Source organism: Sminthopsis crassicaudata, chromosome 3 (assembly GCF_048593235.1).
Source record: "Sminthopsis crassicaudata isolate SCR6 chromosome 3, ASM4859323v1, whole genome shotgun sequence".
Lineage (NCBI taxonomy): Eukaryota > Metazoa > Chordata > Mammalia > Dasyuromorphia > Dasyuridae > Sminthopsis > Sminthopsis crassicaudata.
Genome location: NC_133619.1, coordinates 598,135,673 through 598,157,593, shown reverse-complemented (window position 1 = coordinate 598,157,593; position 21,921 = coordinate 598,135,673). Strand labels below are relative to the sequence as shown.

Below are 21,921 nucleotides of genomic sequence, written 5' to 3'. Positions count from 1 at the left end.
AGGTGATAGAAAGGAGGGGATATATTTGAAAAATGTTGAAGAGCTAGATTCCTGGAAAGGTGGATTGTAAGCTGTCTAGAAGGGTGCTATGTCTTTGAGTGTGATATGGCAAAAAAGAAGATGTTTCAGTGACTAAGCCCCTCATTGAGATAGGGGCTACCCAGCAAAACTGAGTTTAATTCTTCAGAGGAAAAGGTGGTCATTCAATGAAATAGAGTATTTTCACACATTTGTGATGAAAAGACCAGTACTGAATGGAAAATTTGATTTTAAATATAGGACTCTGAAGAGCCATAAAAAGGTAATCAGGAAAGTGGTTTTTTTAATTATTTTTATTAAAGCTTTTTATTTTCAAAACATATACATGGATAATTTTTCAACATTAACTCTTGCAAAACCTTCTTTTTCCAATTTCTCTCCCTTCCTACATCCCCTCCCCTAGATGGCAAGTAGTCTAGTATATGTTAAACTTGGTAGAAATATTTATTGAATCCAATATATGCATACACATTTATACAATTATCTTGTTGCACAAGAAAAATTGAATCAAACAAGAAAAAAATGAGAAAGAAAATAAAATGAAAGCAAACAATAACAAAAAGAATGAAAATGCTATGCTGTGAACCACACTCAGTTCCTATAGTACTCTCTCTCTGGGTACAGATGGCTCTCTTCTGCAAGATCATTGGAATTGCTCTGAATCATCTCATTGCTGAAGAGAGCTTCGTCCATCAGAATTGATCACCATATAATCTTCTTGTTGCCGTGTACAATGATCTCCTGCTCCTACTCACTTCACTCAGCATCAATTCATAGAAGTCTCTCTAAGCCTCTCTGAAATCATCCTGCTGATTGTTTCTTATAGAACAATAATATTCCATAGCATTCATATATCATAACTTATTCAGCCATTTCCCAGCTGATGGGCGTCCATTCAGTTTCCAGTTTCTTGTCACTACAAAAAGCTGCCACAAATATTTTTGTTCATGTGGGTCCCTAAGAAAGTGATATTATTGCCAGGGAAAGTCATCTCTTCCTGCCTCAGTTTCTCAACTCTCGAAATGGGGATAATAACAGCACTTAATTCCCAGGATTGTTGTGAAGAGCAAAAGAGATGTTTGTCAAGCTTTCAGGCACTTAATAGATGCTTAATGAAGACTTGGTCCTCTTCAGTTTCTTCATCTATAAATTGAGGGGGTTGGAGACAATGACCATCAGCTGATCCAGCAGAGAGAATGCATGACCTGAAGTAAGGAAGACTAAAGTTCAAATCTGACTTCAACCACTTTTTAGATTTATGACCTTGAGCAAGTCACCTCACCCTGTTTACCTCAGTTTCTCCCATCTGTAAAATGAGATGGAGAAGGAAATGGCAAACAACTCCAGTGTCTTTGCCCAGAAAACTGCAAATGGGGCCACAAAGAGTTGGACATGACTTAAAGGATTAACAATAACAAAGTTCCTCCCAGTTCTAAATTTATAAACCTATGAATCTATATAAAAGACATACAAAATAAGTGGAGAATAGGAATAAGAAGTAGCTTTGTTTATACAGGGGATTCCCAGAGAAGGAAACTCCTTCTATCCATGCAGGTGGTCACTTTCTCTATAATATATAGACTAAGGACTGCCTAAAGTACCAAGAAGCTAAGTGGTCAGAGTCACACTATCAGTCTGTGACTGAGGCAGGACTTACATGTTGTCTTCCCAGCTCAGCTCCAAGACCAGTTCCCGATCTACTACATAATACTGCCTCTAACAAACTAAATACAAAATAATTCTGGAAGGGAAGGAGAGTCCTAGGAGCTGGAGAGATCAGAAAAGACTTCATGTAGAAAGTGGAGCTTGAGCTATGTCTTAAAGCGAAGATGAAGAAGGAGGGTGTGCATTCCTGGCATCCACCTCGGCTGATGCAAAAGCTTGGCAATAGGAGATGAAGTGTCATGCATAAGGAACAGCATAAAAGTCAGTTTGGCTGGAATATAGAATATGCAAAAGGGAGTAATGCACACTCAATCTGGAAAGGGAGGTTGTAGCTAGGTCAGAAAGGGCTTAGGTGCCAAACAGAAGAGTGAATGATAATTATTATAATTATAATATTATGATTATGATAAGATAATTATCCTAGAAGTGTCATGCAAATTATACAAACTCCCATGATGCAAATCTGTGTAGTGGTACACTGAAAGATTACCAGCACCTCTGCAAGCAGAGCCAAGATGGGGCTAGAACCACAGAGGCCCCAGAAAAGTAGGGGGAGGTCAGCAGAATGGTCCATTTCCATCAAGGAAGAAGTGGGTTACTAGGTAGCTACTAGAGTTTATTAAATAAGGAGATGATATGGTCAGACCTGCTCTTCAGGAAAATCCCTCTGGCAGCTAGTTCTAAGAGGAGGTGAAAACAACAATGGATTAAGTGGGATGAGGAAAAGTGAGGTTCATAGAATGTATCCAGGCTGCAAATTTGGGAAGGTTATAAAACATGTCCTCACTTGGAGGCATTGATGGGGAATGGGGGAGACAAAGACCCTGCTTAGGAAGCAATGATTCAGGGGTTGGGGAAAGCAAGAGCTAGGGAGAGAAGGCAGTCACCCCAGTCTGCCAAGTGGAAGCAAACATTCTCACTAGCTAGATGTTAAGTTCCTCTGTTTCTCTGTTAACTAAAGCCCCCTCCCCAAATGCTGTTAGCACCCAGAAGCAAAGCCCCTGTCATCCCACCTTCATCCATACAGATTCTCCCTTAGGACCATCTTCCCTTTTATCTACAGACCCCAGCCTCACTTACTGGTAATAAGGAAAATATGTTTCACATAGGATACAGGCATTTAGAGGCTAATCTGTTCATTAACCACTTCAGAATGCTAGAAATGACCCGAGGTTATCTTGTCTAGCCCTTGATTTTGCAGGTGAGGAAGCTGTGTTCCACCAAGGGTGGAGCGGCTTGCCTAAGATCACCCAGCTAATTAATGTGGAGCTGGATCTCAGAGCCAGCTCTCCTGTGTTGCCTCCAACACCAATAAACCCTCAAGTTTGTGACTGGGGATAGAGTTTGTGATGGGAGTGGAGGAGGAGATGGCCCAGGATTCCTGTGTTGTTAGGGAACCCGGAGAGGTCCATCTCTTTCTCCCTCCCTGCCTACTAGTCTGGCCCCATCAGCAGAGTCTGTTGGAGCATTTGGCCAGCATCCCCTCTCAGCTGACATGATTGCTAATCAGCAGGCCTGGGACAGAGGCTGCATTGTCCCTGGCCTAGCAAAGCCCCGGCCCCCATTCCCCCATCCAGTGTGGTCACGTTGCAGGCCCAGTGCAAGCCCCCACCCTGACCCAGGAGCTGGTGCCAGCTGCCCCCCTCTCCCACTGTGCCCTCCATCCCCAGCCCACCCAGGCTCGGCTTCAAGGAGAAGAAGGCGGATTTCCTGGCCCTACTGAGCCAAACCCAGGGTGAGCCGGAATTGAAGATTCTTTTGAGGGAATTGCTTTCCACTTCCCAACCCAACCCAGCCCAGCCCAGCCCAGCCCAGCTCCACTGGGCTAGAGGAGGAGGAAGAAGGAGCTGCCTCTAGGGAGGCCCCCAAACAGGTGGGGGATGGGCTCTGCATTGCCTTTAGCCCTCAGCCACCTGTTCCTTTGCCTTTAGCCATCCTTGCTGTTTTTCTTACCTAAGATCAGCTCCGGATATCATTGGTTGAGGTGTGGAGACCTGGTCGCCATATATCTGTTTCTGGGGATGCTGCTCCCCTGGCCTAGTCTAAGTGGTCAGTCACTGGGTTCCCTGTCCAGGCTTCAGGTGATGAGCTTCTTCTTGGGGGTACTCTCTTCCCCCTGCCCCCAGGCTTTACACATGCCATCTGATCATTGGATTTCACTCCCCTTCAAAGAGCCTAGAGGTGACAGGTCTCTAGGAGGGAGACCTCAGGGAGCAGGGACCTGGATGTCCCTAAGATGCAGTGAAAGAAAGCTGATCTGGGATTCAGGACACCTGGGCCCTAGCCCAGATGTTTCATTGTGTGGCTCTGTAAAGCATTTTTTTTCCTCTATTAGCTGTTAGACTGGATGGCATTATATATTCCAAGACACTCCAAAGACAGGGTTGATGGAGGAAGCCAGATTCCCTACAATACCTGGTACCCCAGATACCCTCCCTCCCTCACACACCCCAATAGCAAAAGGGATAGCTTGATGAGGAATTTGAAGGGAAGTAACAGAGCCTGGGCAGATGAATAAGAAATTGGAAACTGGAATTGGGGCAGGATGCAGGAACAGAGAACAAGGCATGGGTATTTAAATCAGATGAAGAATGATGTTTTTATATCCAAATATATATCTGGACAAGACCAGATCCCAACTACTGCTACCCTATTCCTATCAACACAGAGAAAAGGATTGGACTTGTAAGAACTCCCAGGTGAAGAAACTCCTCCAGCAATTCAGGTCAGCATCTTCTTTGCAATGGAATAGCCTTAGAGTTGCCTAGGACTTGGAGAAGTTAAATGATCTACACCAGCGTCACAGGGTCATTATGGGCCAGAGGGAGGACTCAAACCCAAGATTTTCTGGCTCCCAAATACAAAGTTCCATTCCACCAACACTGCTTCATATCCTAAATCTTGGAAGTCTCAGAGTCAGAGCACTTTTTAATTGATTCCTAAAGACCCCTAAATAGGGCAAGAGCTATCCAGTTATCAATCTATGGCAAAGGGGGCAGACTGGCTTCTCCCTGAAGAATGCTCTCCAATTGCCCCCAAATACACATACACCTTTAGTTGAACAGGTCCCCATTGGGATGAGAGTGGTATAAGGAAAGCAGGAGAGAGACTCAGTCAGTCTACAATTCAGCTCATCCTCTGGCCCCAAGACTGTTCTCAGACAGAGCTAATAGGGCTCACTGGCCCTTTAAGAAGTGATTAAGAGGCCTAATATTCTGGGGGGAAATGATAAGCAGCTTTGGGCCCCCTCCTTTTCCCCAATCCTCCTTTCCAGGTCACTGAACATCTTTGATGCACAGCCCCCCAGCATGTGACCCACTGCTGATGATCCCTGCAGGCCAAGAGGAGGGGGAGGAGAGTCCCTCTGACTGAACTGAGCTAGCTCTACCCCTTTCCCAGGAATAGAATGGGGGCATTTGAGGACCCAAAAACCCCCAGCTTCCCTCTTCTTGGTTACTCTGGACTGGGTGCTGTGTTGCATACACATGCATTCTATACCTTCAATCTATCCAGAAGCACCAAAAATACACTTACACATACAGACCCACAAAAGGAGAAGGAAGGTAATAGATGGAGAGCCTGCATTCGGGTCTTGACTCAGATACAAACTGATTGTTTAGTCCTGGACAATTTCCCAAGGGCAGAGATCTAGAGGAGGAGTCTCTCACAGGGCATTCCTCACACCCATGAAATCACAGGTCTGATTCCTACCCACTCCCCAAAATAGACCCACTTATGTGCAACCACCTTTTATATAGGGATCCACAGACCACCCAGTTCTACCCAGACTCATTCATCGGCTCTTTGATTCCACAAACATTTATCCAGAACATACTTGATGCACACACAGACCTGGTTATAAGATATGGGAGAGGTTTGAAGTTTAGAATCAAGCTACTTTGAGTCCTGGGGGATCTCCCAGATAAATAGGGAATTAAGATCCCAAAATGAATTTTATGCTTAGAATTGGCAATTGGAGAAGCAGTGTCCTTCTGCCAGAGGCTGAAACTGGAATCTTGAGATCTTGGGTTCAGATCTCACCTCTGAGCATGTGTGACTCTCAGCAAGTGGCTAAAGTTTCATCCATTAGATGAAGATATTGGACTCAGTGATCTCTCCTCAGAGAGGTGCAAATGAAAGAGAAGGGGTCTGTTGGGAAGAACATAAATATAAGCTCGCTCTCATGTGCATGCACACACACACACACACACACACACACACACACACACACACATGGATTCTGAAATAGATGGGCTGGGAGAACTTGGCAGAGTCAAACCTGTTTCTCTGCTGTAATGGCCCTAAGCACCCGAATGCTCTGGGAGAATGGGAGGGGACTACATCCCGTGGGGTGGGACCAGGTAACCGAGCTCTCGCATGTTGTAACTTGGCCCAGCTCAGCCCAACCCAGCCTAGAAGGCTTCCCAACACAGGTGGCCTTAGAAAGTGCAGAGTCACAGAGCCCAAGGCAACCCAACCAGGCTAGGACTGGTTCTGGCGTGTTCTTGAGGACTTTGGGGGAACTTGTAAGTAGAAATGTGCCTTCTTCCAGAGTTTCCTCCCCATCCCCCATCATCAGACCCTAAATCACTACTGAACACCACTGCTGAACCCCATCCTCCCTTTTCATTTCTCTAATAAAAATCTAGCCCAGAAAGCAGGCTAAGACCTTGGGAACTAGGAACCCCCAGGAAGCAGATCTACAATGTTGGTCTAGGGACTTCAGTTCCTGAGTTCCTTCAGAAAGTCCCCCAGAAGAACACTGATGCACAAATGGCTCTTTGACTCAGTCCTTGGGCAGGACTGAAATGAGAAAAAAACTGAAAGGAACAGGGTGAATTTTGAGTCATAATTAAAAAAGAGAAGATTCTTGGCAAATAAAATCAAGTACTTGAAGGGCTGTCAAATGGAAAATGCTTATTAAATCTGTTCATCTTGGCTTCATAAGGCAAAATCAGAGCAAGAAGGCATAGGGAGTGGTGAGGAGGGAAGACAGAAGGAATGGCAGAAATAGATTTTGGTTCCATATAAGGAAAACCTTTCTAACAACCAACGCTGCCTCCAAATGGAATGAGCCATCTCAGGTTGTTCTTAAAGTTCAAGGAAAGTCTGGATGATCATTTGTCAAGGATGTTATCAAGTCATATTCTCCTTTAGGAATAATGAGTAAGGATTTAACGAGTGAGGTCCCTCTCAAGATAAGAGTTTATGAAAGTACCGTCCATAGAAAATCCAAACCCATTCTCCCACTGGCCAATCGCAGTGATTCAGATGTAACCAAAGGTGTCAAACTGGCAGATCTAAAATTCAGCATCCATGTTTGACCTCCAGTTCCTACTTCTAGAAGTCAAGAGGTATTTCTAGATTAAAAATGGCACCTGAAAAAACCAACAGGTCATTCTCATACTCAATCTTGGGAAAGAAGGGCATGAAAGAGTCCATAAGACTTCTGCAGAATTCTTTAAGTGTTGAGTTGCTCTGGATGAGAGATGGATGTTCCTGCTCCATATACCAATCTTTTCTCTTTCCCTTTCAGCAGAGAACAGAGCTTTATATTTTATGGGAATATAGGGGCTATCTACCAGCTCCCTCTTCTCCTCAATTTTATATCTCGACTGTCTTTTATAAATCCCAACCAACCCTCATTCTCTGTTCCATTACTCCTGTTCTGTAGAAAGAGGTTGTCCTTCTCACCAAAACCTATGCCTCCAGGAGCTTGACTTATTAATCATCCCCACACTTCATCTTTAATCTCTATCTACTAGCCCTTTCCCTATAATCATCAAATGTACCCATATCTCCCCATCCCTAAAATAATTTACTTGCCCTGCTATCCCTTCAAGATATCTTCCTCTATCTCTTCTCTTTTCTTAGGCAAATTTCCACATCTGCATCTTTGTTCCCCACATATCTCATTCCATTATAATCTCCCTCAACAGAAACTGCTCTCTCAGAGATTCCCAATTATCTCCTCATTCCAGATTCAAAGGACATTTTTCAATCTCCATCCCTCTGGACTTTTCTGCAATGTTTGACAGTGCTAACTGTCACCTCTGATTGCTCTCTCTTCCATGGATTTTAGTGACTATTTTTTCTCTTGGTTCTCCCCTGTCTGATCAACATTTCTCAGGGTCCTTTGCTGGAATATTTTTTGCTGGAACATGGTTCCTAGATGTAACTATATCCCAGTGCTCTGTCCTAGGTGTTCGTGTTTTCTCTCTCTCTCTCTCTCTCTCTTCCCCTTCTCCCTCCCTCTCTCTTTCTCTTTTTATCTCCCTCTTTTCCTCCCTTCTCTTTTCTCCTTTTCCTTCTCCTTCTTCTTCCCTTCTCCTTCTTCTTCTTTCCTTCTCCTTCTTCTTCTTTCCTTCTCCTTCTTCTTCTTCTTCTTCTTCTTCTGCTGCTGCTGCTGCTGCTTCTGCTTCTTCTTCTTCTTCTTCTTCTGCTGCTGCTGCTGCTTCTGCTTCTTCTTCTTCTTCTTCTTCTGCTGCTGCTGCTGCTTCTGCTTCTTCTTCTTCTTCTTCTTCTGCTGCTGCTGCTGCTTCTGCTTCTTCTTCTTCTTCTTCTTCTGCTGCTGCTGCTGCTTCTGCTTCTTCTTCTTCTTCTTCTTCTGCTGCTGCTGCTGCTTCTGCTTCTTCTTCTTCTTCTTCTTCTTCTTCTTCTTCTTCTTCTTCTTCTTCTTCTTCTTCTGCTGCTGCTTCTTCTTCTTCTTCTGCTTCTTCTTCTTCTGCTGCTGCTGCTTCTTCTTCTGCTGCTGCTGCTTCTTCTGCTGCTGCTGCTGCTTCTTCTGCTGCTGCTGCTGCTTCTTCTTCTGCTGCTGCTGCTTCTTCTGCTGCTGCTGCTGCTTCTTCTTCTGCTGCTGCTGCTGCTTCTTCTTCTTCTTCTTCTTCTTCTTCTTCTTCTTCTTCTTCTTCTTCTTCTTCTTCTTCTTCTTCTTCTTCTTCTTCTGCTTCTGCTGCTTCTTCTTCTTCTTCTTCTTCTTCTGCTGCTGCTTCTTCTTCTTCTGCTGCTGCTTCTTCTTCTTCTTCTGCTGCTGCTTCTTCTTCTTCTTCTTCTTCTTCTGCTGCTGCTTCTTCTTCTTCTTCTTCTTCTTCTTCTTCTGCTGCTTCTTCTTCTTCTGCTGCTGCTGCTTCTTCTTCTGCTGCTGCTGCTTCTTCTGCTGCTGCTGCTGCTTCTTCTGCTGCTGCTGCTGCTTCTTCTTCTTCTTCTTCTTCTTCTTCTTCTTCTTCTGCTTCTTCTTCTTCTTCTGCTGCTGCTGCTGCTGCTTCTTCTTCTTCTTCTTCTTCTGCTGCTTCTTCTTCTTCTTCTTCTTCTTCTTCTTCTTCTTCTTCTTCTTCTTCTTCTTCTTCTTCTTCTTCTTCTTCTGCTGCTGCTGCTGCTGCTTCTTCTTCTTCTTCTTCTTCTTCTTCTTCTTCTTCTTCTTCTTCTGCTGCTGCTGCTGCTGCTGCTTCTTCTTCTTCTTCTTCTTCTTCTGCTGCTGCTGCTGCTGCTTCTTCTTCTTCTTCTTCTTCTTCTTCTGCTGCTGCTGCTGCTTCTTCTTCTTCTTCTTCTTCTTCTTCTTCTTCTTCTTCTTCTTCTTCTTCTTCTGCTGCTGCTGCTGCTGCTGCTGCTGCTTCTTCTTCTTCTTCTTCTTCTGCTGCTGCTGCTGCTGCTTCTTCTTCTTCTTCTTCTTCTGCTGCTGCTGCTGCTGCTTCTTCTTCTTCTGCTTCTTCTTCTTCTTCTGCTTCTTCTTCTTCTTCTGCTTCTTCTTCTTCTTCTGCTTCTGCTTCTGCTTCTGCTTCTGCTTCTGCTTCTGCTTCTGCTTCTTCTTCTGCTTCTGCTTCTTCTTCTGCTTCTTCTTCTTCTTCTGCTTCTTCTTCTTCTTCTGCTTCTTCTGCTTCTTCTGCTTCTTCTTCTTCTTCTGCTTCTTCTTCTTCTTCTTCTTCTTCTTCTTCTTCTGCTTCTGCTTCTTCTTCTGCTTCTGCTTCTTCTTCTGCTTCTGCTTCTTCTTCTGCTTCTGCTTCTTCTTCTGCTTCTGCTTCTCCTGCCTCCTCTGCCTCTGCTTCTTCTCTACCTTTTTTTGTCTCTCTCTGTCTGTCTCTCCCCCCTTTCATAATCTCATCCACTCCTATGGGCTCACTTATAATATCTATGTAGATAATTCCCAAATCTACAGACCCAGCCTTTGGATCTCTCCTGAGCGTCAGTGATGAATCCCCAGTTGTCTATAGGACATCTCCATCTAAATGGAGATCTTCCTTCTAAATTTACTTCTCTCTCTAATTTCTATATTTCTATCAAAACTATCACTAAACTTCCACTAACCCAGGTTCACAACCTTGCAGTCATCCTTAACTCTTCACTCTCTCTTACTCCCCATCCCAATCCCCATACCCACTTCCAAGACTTATTGATACTATCTCCATAACACTTCTCATAAGATATCCCTTCTCTCTACTCAGATAAGTTTCTACCCTAGTTCCAGCCCCTAATTTCTCAACTAGATTATTCAATATTCTCCTAATTAGTCCCTTCTTTCCAACCTCTCCCCTCTCCAATTCATCTTCAACACAGATACCAAATTTTTATCTCTAATGCACGTGACTGATTTTGTCTCTTCTCTACCCAAGGACAATCTGTGGCTCCCTGTTTCCTCTAGAATAAACTATAAACTCCTCTGTTTGAACTTTAAAGTCCTTCATTATCAGCTTCTAGCCTATCTTTCTAAGCCTATTATTTTCCCTCAACGACTCTCAATCCCAAAAGGGAAAAAAAATTCTATTTTCAATTTTCCATATACAGTATTCCATCTTTCATCTATGAACCTTTGCACATACTTTACCCCATACCTAAAATCCTTTCCCTTTTTACTTTACTTCTTTTTCTTAAAACTTTTAGATTTCTTCTGGCCTCATCTCAAGGGCCCCTTCTTAAATGAGGCCTGATCATCCTCAGTTTTTTGCACTTCCTCCCTCAACCCCATGGTATTTTGTATTTATTTATCCATTTTCTGTAAGCTCATTGAAGGCAGGGACTGTTTTTTTTTATGATCTTCATAAAGCTTAGCCTTAGGGCTTTTTTTTTTTTTTTTTTGCTATCAGCAGATTAATAAATGCTTGTAGAATCTAACTGAACTGAATTGAATTGTAAAGACTTCTTATTCAATAAATGCTGTTATGAGTTCAAACTTCTCCTGGGATACAACTGATACTCGAGAATCTACAGACAAAACCTCATTGGTCGGATAGCCCACCCACTCAGGACTTCAATTTTTCCCCTTTGATCTCTCCCATGATGGGGTCTTCCTTTCATCTTTACATTCTCTCTATTCATCCCAAGATCTTATCATCTTATCAATGAAAGAATCCCAATTCCTGGCTCCTCAGGTCACTCCCAGTTCTCATGCCTTCCACTTTGTTATCTTTGGGGACTTAGACACCCTTGAATGTCCCTATTTCCCTTTCTTTCTCTCCTGCCTAGGGGACTATCTAGGCAACAGAGATAAGCTGTAGGTACTGCTTAGGGTCCTGAAATCTTGGGGCCCTATTTAGTCTCTTATTAAATTGTTCCACACCACTAGCCCTGGGTCTCAGCACCTTTAATGCACCCGCCTGGCTGCTTCCCAGCTCAGGCCTCAGGCCCCAACCCTCCCTCTCTGGACAGACTTGGCAGAGGCTGAGAAGCCTGGGCACCAGCACACTGACTCACAGAGACAGACTCAACTAATGAGCTTTAGAGGGACGGGACAAGGGAGGGTTCCTGGGGTGGCCCCAGGTAACCCCTGGGATCCAGGACTCTGTCCCTACCCAGTCCTAACCATTGGACCTTTCTTAGTCCTCTTTCTTGCTTTTTTAAACCAGGATCCTTTCCTGACCTTCCACCCAACTTCTTTCCTTTTCTAACCCTTATGTGGTCCCCTCCTCAGCTCTAGTTCCCTCAGCCCCATCTCTTGCTTCCCAACCCTTCCATCAGCTTCCATAGCCCTCGTGAGCTCTCTGGACTGTCATAGCCCGCAGCCTGACCCAATTCTGGAGATCCAGAGCTGAAAGAGGATAGTGAACAATCCAGGTTCCCAAAAAGGAGAGAGATGAAAGAGAATTCAGAAGCAATCCAACCTAACCTGAGAAGAATCTTCTCTATGAACACCTTGACAAAAGCATCCAGTCTCATCTTGGAAGACTTCCACTGATTGGGAACTCCTCAGCTCCTCAGACAACACTTCACTTTGGGACAGCTTTCATTGTTATCGAGTATTTTAATATAATCAGCTGAAATCTGCCTCTCAGCAGCTTCCACCTATTGGTCCTCATTACAGTCTAGAGCTAAACAAAACAAGTCTAATCCTTTTTCCCTGTGGGAGCCCTTCAAATATATGGTGGCAGCCAGCACCCCTTTCATGCCCCTGAATCTTCTCTTCTTCAAGATAAATATGCCCTGGTCATTCACTTAATCCTCTTATACCATGGTCTGCAGACCCACTGCTTGTCTGGGCCTTTCTTCTGGGAATTTTTTTTTCCCTGAGGCAATTGGGGATAACTGACTTGCCAGGGTCACTCAGCTAGGAAGTGTTAAGTGTCTGAGGTCAAATTTGAACTCAGGTCCTCCTGACTTCAGGACTAGTACTCTAACCACTGCACCACCTACCTGCCCCTGGGTCATTCTTCTGAGGACACATTTCCACTGTCTTTAATGTGGCCCCAAGAATTGCTCATGGCATTCCAGTTATAGCCTGATTAGAACAGAAGACTCCATGAAAGGTGGCTCTGGATTTGGAGTCTACCAGGTCTCTAATTCTTAGAGACTTCTCTGAAACGTGGGGCTAAAGTGACTGGTCCAGAATCACACAGCCAATATGTATCAAAGATAGGATTTGATCTCTGGTCACCTTCACTTCAAGGTCACTTCTCCATCACATAGATGGAGATCACCAGGGGCTAGATCACGTCCAATGACAACACTACTATGTATGGTCCAAACCAGATTAAATTATAGTTGGGAAATATGTAATAAAATTAATTTTAAAAATAAATAGAAAATGGTAATGTTAATGTTTTCCCACTCAATATATAACTGAATGGTCCCTATCTGATTTTGACACCACTTATCCAGTTATAACTGAAGATAATATTTGTAAAACTTGAAAAGCAGCTAGATTGCACAGTGGATAGAGCATCTAGCATACAAGAAGACCAGAGTTCAAATCCAGAGTCAGACATTCACTTGTGCTAGTCTGGGCTAGTCAATTAACCTCTATTTGCCTTCATTATTTCATCTGTAAAATAGTGATATTAATATCATCTACCTCCCAGTGTTCTTTTGAGGATAAAATAAGACAGTAATTTGAAGCTCTTAGCACAGTATTTGGCACATAGTAGGGGCTTAATAAATAAATGCTTATTTTCTACTTTCATGGGGCTGGTATGAAATTAAAATAAGATAATATGAGAAAAAAATTTTGCAAATGTTAAAGTGCTGTAAAATTGTATTATTATGCCATTATTATCATGACTCTCTTAACTTAATATTGCATTACATTTCCTAGTGGCCATTATCCTGTTGACTCACATTAAACTTGACATCCTCTAAAAACCCCAGGTTTTTTATCACAAGCTACTGTCTGTCTTCATCTTTCCCCATCTGGTACCTTGCAAGCTTTGAATTTTGAGTCCAAGTGTAGGGCTTCATCTGTTTCCCTTTTCAGGTTCATCTTATTAGATTTGGCCTGTTATCCTAGCTTATCATAATCTTTGGGGATCCCATTTCTATTCTCTAAGTCCTGCCAAATGTCATCTGCAAACCTCATAAACCTGCCAATTCTGCCTCCCTCCAGGTTATTGAAAAGATTTTGCCTAGAACAGTGGCTCTCAAAGTGTAGTCCAGAGAATCCTGGAGGGTCTCTGAAATCCTTTCAGAGTATCTATAATTTCAAAATTAGTTTTTATTTCTAAGATGGTAAACAATTCAGTGTTCCTCAAACTTTTTAAATAGGGGGCCAGTTCACTGTCCCTCAGACTGTGGGAGGGCCGGACTATAGTAAAAACAAAAGCCCATTTGCCATAACTGGGTGGGCCGCATAAAACATCCTCAGCAGCCGCATCTAGCCCGAGGGCCGTAGTTTGAGAACCCCTGGTTAACATCTATAAATATAATCCACATAAACAAAAACTCTTTGAACAGATCCTTAATAATTTTAATAGTATAAAAGTGCTGAGAAGTTTGAGAACTAAGCTTCTATTTCCTTATCTGTAAAAAGTAGACACTGAACCAGATGATTTCCAAGGTCTCTTCCACTTCTGGACCTATAATCCTAGAATGGAGATTATAACTACCCATTATAGCTCACCACTCTCCCTGTGATCATTTACAATTTACAATGATTACAATGTCCGTGTTCTAATCCCTTGGTACTCAAACTTAAAGCAACCTATCCAAGATCACAGAGGCAGAAATTAAATGAGCCTGGTTCTTGGACATTCAGGGCTCTTTCATGGTGATGACAATAAGAGGAGCAGAGGAAGTGAAGAAACTTTTCATAGGATCCCCAAATAATGATCCTCATTTCCAGAATAAAGGCTATCCTGGGTGTAGAGGACATCAATCTTCCTCCGTGAAATAGGGTAGGCTGAAATTTCTTTGAGAACTCCTCTGTTCTAATAAGTAGGTTCCTATAAAACTAGAGATCAAAAAATCAACTTCTAAGTGTCACCTGAAGATATGGATCCCCCATCTCAGATAACTCACTCTCTGCCCCATTTGCCCAACAACATTCAATTTAGGGCATCTTGAATAGGAATCTTGAATCTCTGCTGACAACACTTTTATCCCCCCTTGACAAAAAGATTAAATTCTATCAGAGATACTGAAACAGTCCAGGGGTACTTTTTATCTGGCTACTCTTGGATTTACTTACCTCCATGAGGAAAAACAAAGGCTAAAGGCTACAGACACCTTACCTCTTCTAAAATGGAACCTGCCCATTCTTATGTCACTAGCTGCGTCCCACCCCACCCCCAGCCCAAACCCCTGCCAATTTCTCATGATTGGAATAGTCTTTGTTCTTGTTTCTGTATTTTTGTCCATGTTCCTGACCTTGTGTCATTGTTTCTCTCTCTGTTCCTGCCTACTTCTGTGCAAAACAATCCCCATATCTGTCATTCACAAGGTCTCTTGTTCCTAGTTCTCTTGACCATCTGACTTGCAGTATGTATATTTCTACTTTGTTTCATTTTTCCATCAGAAGGACAGCTGTTTGCACAGAGAGTTATGATAGACAAGCCATGTATCTATTCAAGAACTAGAATGAGCTGGAGAAAGGAGAGGGACACCCTGTGGACCGTGTCTTACAAAATCTCATAAAATGCTGAATTCATAAGTTGTTGCTGCATCCTGCATTTGGAGTCCTTCTCTTAGTCTAGGGTAAAATTTAGCAAGTTAGTATTAGATACTTTTTAAGCTTATACTTCAATGATGATAGAATGATTAATAGATTCAGAGATGGAGGTATTCCCAGAGGCTATCATTTTATTGAAGGAGAAACTGAGGCCTGGGGAAATTATTTTTTTTAATTAAAGCTTTTTTTTTATTTTCAAAACATATGCATGGATATTTTTTCAACATACACCCCTGCAAAAACCTTGTGTTCCAAATTCCCCCCCTTCCTCCCATCCTCTTCCCTAGATGGCAAGTAATCCAATACATGTCAAATATGTCCAATTCTTCTATATATATTTCCACAATTATCATGCTGCCCAAGAAAAATCAGATCAAAAGGGGGAAAAAACGATAAAGAAAGCAAAATGCAAGCACACAACAACAAAAAGAGTGAAAATGCTATGTTGTTATCTATACTCAGTCCCCACACTTCTCTCTCTGAATGCAAATGGCTCTCTCTATCACAAGACCTTTGGAACTGGCCTGAATCACCTTGCTGTTGAAAAGAGCCACATCCATCAGAATTGATCATTGTATAATCTTGCTGTTGTTGTATACAATGACCTCTTGATTCTGAGCAAGAAGTTAAGTTATTTAATATAAGTCACATATCCAAGTTAACATCAGAGATGGGATTTGAACCCTAGCACTTTGATTCTGGAGCCAATGTACTTTCCACTGCACCCTGATGGTGATGGTATTGGTGAAGTGGGTGATGATGGTAGAGATACTGGGACTGATGCTGTGAAAGAGCAAGAGTAAAGATGTTGGGGACAATGAGATTAATAAAGATTGATAGTCTTGATAGTGGTATTAGTGATGGCAGATGCCGTTTGGTTGAGAAAGTACTGAGTAAGACTGAAAAGTGGATTGGAACTAGCAGAACTCCAATTGGGAAGGGCCTTAAATGCCAGGCTATGCAATTTGTCCTGTATCCTAGAAACACTAGGAATCCCTGAAGGCTTTTGAGTGGAAGAATGAGCTAGTCAGATTGTAGGCTTAAGCAAGAGAACTATTTCTCCCACATGGTTCTGTCTTCTAGCACTGTGCCTTTTCAAAAACAATCTGCCATGACAAGAGAGGAAAGAGACAGATGGAGAAAAAGAGAAGAGACAGAGAGAGGAAGAGAAAGACAGACAAAGACAGACAGACAGAGACAGAGAGAGAGACAGATAGAGACAGAGAGAATGAGAATATAAAGGGAAAGGAGATGAAAGCACTGGGGGAATACCCAGAACCAGGAAGCTGGATCAGGACTATAAATCAACAAAGGAGAACAATAAAAAGTTTCAGATCAGAGAGGAGAACCAAAAGAGGACAGTTTCATAGAGTTGAGGCAGGAAGGGTGGAGATAGGGCTGCTCGACAATGTCAAATAATGTAGAAAAAATAGAAAAAGATGAGACCAGGAAAGGAGAATTGGATTTATCAATTAAGAAAAAAAGTTTGGGAGGAAACTTTCAGTTGAATAAAAGAGTCAGAAGCCATATTTTAAGAAGTTAAGAAATGAATATGTGTTGAAGAAATGGAAACAGTGAGCATTCCTTCTAGGAGTTTAAAAGAGGTGGAGAGGAGAGATATCAGGGGAAGACTTTTTAAGGGGTATGGGAGCCCTGAACTTGTTTGTACATAGTGACAAGGAGTCAGTAGCTGGGTGAGAATGAAGACAGGAGATGGAAGAGACAGACAAGCAGACAGAGACAGACAGACAGACACAGAGACAAGGCAAGATAGAGACAGAGAACTCCTAGAATTAATAGATGGAATAAGATTGAGATGGGATAGAGAGGCTAGCCTTGGCAAAGGGAAAGACCAGTTCTTCCTCTCTAAGACAGGAGCAAAGGAGGAGAGAATAAATGAAGATGTCAGGAGCTTCTGAGGTATGATCAAAGGGAGAAGGAATTCATGGCTAATGGTGTCATTCTCAGTAAAGTAGGAGGCAGTGATAGTGATGATGAAGAAGAAGAGGAGAACAATGGAGAAAGTAATTATGATAGTAGTTATTATAATGATGGCTTGAAGGCATTTATAATGGTTATGGTGATGGTCATTGAAAAAGTTGTTATTTATGATGGTAATATGGTGGTGTTGAAAATGGTAAGTGATCATTCTAGAGTTGGGGATGGGGCTGATGGTAATGATGTGGGTCATCAGCTCTGGGCCAGAGAGAATGAGCTAAAATATGAGAATCAGAGGCCGCTAGGTGACGCAGTGGATAGAGCACCAGCCCTGAAGTCAGGAGAACCTGAGTTCAAATCTGGCCTCAGACACTTAACACTTCCTAGCTGTGTGACCCTGGGCAAGTCACTTAACCCCAACTGCCTCAGCCAAAATAAGCAAATCAAATATGAGAACCATTATCAGATTCTGCTTACCACTACAAATAGAGGGAAAGGAGATGAGGTGGAGGGATGAGGAGTCAAAGACGTCCTGAAAGATGTCTTGGGATCTCAAGAGATCACATAGAGGGCACATAGGACCACAGATCATGATATAGAGTGCACAAGACACAGACACATGTGAGACAGAAGGAAAAAAATTCCCTGGGCACAGAAAGCAGTGACTGGTTAAAAACAAGCACAAGGAGGACATACCTGGGGACATAAGGCAGAAGGGGTATAGACCCAGAAGCCACTAAGGGTTGTGGAAGAGCACACAAAGAGCCCACATAATCTGTTGAGTAGGTAAATGGGAAGTGGGAGGGAAGGGGTATCATGCCCCAACTCACGTAGCTGACAGGACTGCTGCCTGGGCTTCTTGCTGACTCAGTGGAACAGGCTGGAGCAAATTCCAGAGGACTAATGAACTGCCCTGGGGGCAGCTGCTTCACCAGACATGGATTATCTCACTCTGGCTGCCAATTCAGGGAAGGGGCCTCTGAGAAGAGCTCCGTGTGAGAGAATGGGGCTGGGGCCCCTGGACAGTATCCAGTCTGCAGGCTACAATCAGGTCTTGGTGCACCCATGGAGAGGCCAGACGAGTCACATGCATTCAGTGAAGTAGCGCTGGGATCCATGCAGACAGAACTGATCTGGGGGATAGTGGGCCCAAGGCATCTGACCCCCTCTTCAGATACCCAATGGGGATATGTTTTCTACTTCCAAGGTCCCAGACAAGGGGCTTGAAATGATTGTCCCCCTTCCATCCCACATGCTCTGCATCTTCCAGGTATAATATATGTCTCACCACTTCTGAGGAAGCCCAGCTTCAACTGAGAACTGCCAACATTCCCATCCTCCTCTGAGAAAAAAGTCTAGTCCCTATACATGTTTCTCTAGGCCCAAGATCTCCATACTAGTTGCTGAGATTAAATCCCAGCCGTTTCTGGCAGGTGACTATATGGACTCATTCTATGGGCTTATCCTTTTAAGGATCCTTCTTCAGAATATTGTTTTTAAATGCATTAAATATACACAATTACAAAGGAAGGAAATTATACTGAAATATACTGACTCAATTTAAAAAAAAAAAGTTCCCACATGCCAAGTTAAGAACCTTACCACTGACGGAGGATATAAACCCCAAACAATGCTTGGCCTACAGAGCTTGCAACTCAGGCTGTGCACTGTTTGTACTAATTGGAAGGACATAATTACAATGGTAGTCAAAGAATACGAACAGGCAGTTTTCAAAAGAAGAAAAAAAAAGCTTTCAATAGTCATATGAAAACATGCTCTAAATCATTAACAATTGAGGGGGAAATGCAATTAAAACAACTCCAGGTGCCAATTTGCACCTATCAGATTAGCTAGCATCACAGAAAAAGAAAATAACAAATGCTAGAGGGGATATTTAAAAGAAGGGATATTAATTTACTGTTGGTGGAGTTGTGAACTGGTCCAACCATTCTGAAGAATAATTTGGTACTAGGTCCAAAGGGCTATAAAGCTGTACATACTCTTTGATCCAGAAATACTACTCTACTACTAGTTCTATATCCCAAAGAGACCAAGAAAAAGGAAAAGGATCTATATGAACAAAAATATTTGTTCTTTTCATAGTAGCAAAGAATTAGACATTGAAGGGAGATCCATCAACTGAACAAATTATGGTATATGACTGTGATGGAATACCATTGTGCCATAAAAAATGAACAACAGGATGATTTCAGAAAAAGTGGAAAACTCATATGAATTGATACAAAGTGAAGTGAGCAAAATCAGAATAACATTGTATACTGTAATGACAATATTGTGATGGGATAAACAGCTCAGAGAGATTTAGCTATTCTGAGGAATACAAATGATCCACAACAGTTTGATGTAAAATACTGTCTCCCTATAGAGAAAGTACTGATGGACTCTAAATGTAGATTAAAGTATATTTCTTTTCTCCTTACTTGCCTTTTTGTATGCTTTTTTTTTTGGTTCCGTGGCTAATGTGGAAATATATTTTGTATAACTTTACATGTAAAAATACAATGTATAAATATTCTATTACTTGCCTTCTCAGTGGATAGGGAAGGGCTCAGAGTGAGGAAGAGATTTTAGAACTCAAGATAAAAGAACGAAAGCCCTAGATTGGAGGGACACTAATTGGGAGCTCCCCAAGGCCTTCAATTGGGGTTGGGTTTTAATGTCAAACCCAATGAGAACATTCCCAGACCTTGATCTTAAGGAACTCAGCCTCACTAGTTGAATGAGACTCTCAGGAGGAAAAATTAGAAAGGACTAGGAAAGAGATAAGAAGGGATCAGGTACTGGGTTTTGTATTGTCAAAGCTAGGATCTGTCTAAATTTATAAAAGAGAAAACCCATTGGGCTGAATTAAATAGAACAGGCTTCCTAGAGAAAGAGGAAATGGAAAGATGGGTGAGAATTCATTTATAGTAACAACAAATAAATGTCTATTAAGTGCCTACTGTTTGTTAAGCACAGTGCTAGACACATGAAATGATTGGGTTCAATTTCTTTCAAGCCACTTAATAACCATTAATGATTGGATAATTCATAGGGAATATCTCTAATGGAGTGCCCCAGGAATCTATATATGGCTCTGTGTCATTTGAATTTTATCAACAACTTAAATGAAGGCATAGTACACATGTTTATGAAATTTGCAGATGGCACAAAGGCAAGAGAGAAAAATAACATAAAAGATGACAGGCTCTCTCTCATTCTCTCTCTCTAGAGATAAATAAATACTTATATACATATGCATTTATGTGGAGAGAGAGATAGAGAGAGAAGTACTAGGCTGGAGAAGATCTCATAATTAAGAAATAAGAAGTTTGCTGGACAAAGATTAGGCCAAAAAAAACAACAGATTTTTCTGGACTCCATTAGCATTGTATTGGAAGTTGGGGAATTTGAGTGGAGCAAGTAACTTCTCCTTTCCAGGGTTTAGTTTGCTTTTGTATAAAAAGGGAGTTTTGATTAAATTCATTTTTAAAGCATCCTCCAAACTCTGAAGTTGTGTGTTCTGATAATCTACTTACAAACACTACCATCAGGAAAACCCTGCTAAGGATCCTACTGAAGTTCTTAGGGGCACAAGTGTTGTTTTTTTATCAACGATAATGACCAAGGTGGGGTTTCAAAAGAGAAAGCAGACCACATTCTTATGTGGTCTGGAAGGAGTGGAGAATAAATAATCTCACTGAGTTTATTGTTTGTTGATCAAAAAAAAAAAAAAAAAGAATTTGATAACAAATGACCTTTTCCCACCCTGATTCTTTTCAGAGGTCAAGGACCATGTGTGTGGTATATTTATATGTAATTTTGTGATGCATTGGTTAGTTTTTTGCAACTTTTTTTGCCCTTCTTTTCTTATTTATTTTAAGGGATAGCTTTCTGGGAGAGGGCAGAAGAGGAAAAATATAGATGATATAAAAACAAATGATATCAATAAAAATTTATTTTTGTAAACAAAATTGATTTGGTAAAGCAAAATGTTTCCTTAAAGGCTATCCTCCAACAAGGTACATCACTCCCAGGCATATGTCAAAATCAGAGGAGACTTCTTATAAGTCTCAAAGACAACAAGGACAATTCTGTTCAGCAACACTCTGATTATTGATATCAATTGAAGTATAAATTAAGGAGACATATGCTCACCAAAGGTATTCACAACCATCATGGAGAATATCAAAAGTAGAGTCGGGATGGAAGAGGGATTCTCTATAGAGATCCTCCAGATGTTCCTGTTTGCAGAAGGCATTGTCTTCTGATTCTATCAAGCCCCAGAACATTTCAAAGGCTCCTAAATCAACTCTGTAATCACTTGAAAGCATTAGACCTAACTATGGCAGAAAAAAAATCAAGTGGTTAAAGAATGCCTATTGTCAGTCTACGATATGCAAATGAATAGACAAGCCATAGAGATGGTCCATCAGTACATTTATCTTGGATAAACACTGTGTACTGGACAATGAACAGGGTCCAGAATTAATGGCAGAATTGACTACATTGCTTTGGGGCATTTGTGAAGTGTTTTTTATGGCCCTCTAAAACAAAGGTCTAGTTTTTTTATTACTGATATTCTTCAATGGATGTCCTATGGGTGTGAGTAATAACATACCACTGGTTTTCAAAGGATTGAATAAAGGTCACTCAAAAGGCAATTGAAGGAGCCTGATCAACAGGCTACAAACCTTTACTAATAAGAAAACACTTTGTAGAGTTGTGGCATAAGCAATACTATCATGTAGCAATAGTGATGGTCAAACCATGGACAGCCAAATGCTTCACTGGCATCTGGGTGGTATCAAGAAATCCAGAGCAGAGGTATCAAATGCAGGACCTACAGGCTGAATACTGTAGAAATAGTCAAATTACATTAAAATATAATTGTGAAACACTTGAAAAATAAA

The 21,921-nt window shown here is 41.9% G+C and overlaps 1 long non-coding RNA gene across 1 annotated transcript; it reads right to left on the bottom strand.

The window, feature by feature from the left end:
* Nucleotides 1–314: 314 nt before the first annotated feature.
* Nucleotides 315–18,641, bottom strand: LOC141564904 (uncharacterized). The gene is made up of 2 exons (XR_012488791.1): nt 17,839–18,641; nt 315–1,244 (listed from the first exon to the last, which is right to left on the bottom strand). It is a non-coding gene; the product is annotated as an uncharacterized LOC141564904 (long non-coding RNA).
* Nucleotides 18,642–21,921: the final 3,280 nt, after the last annotated feature.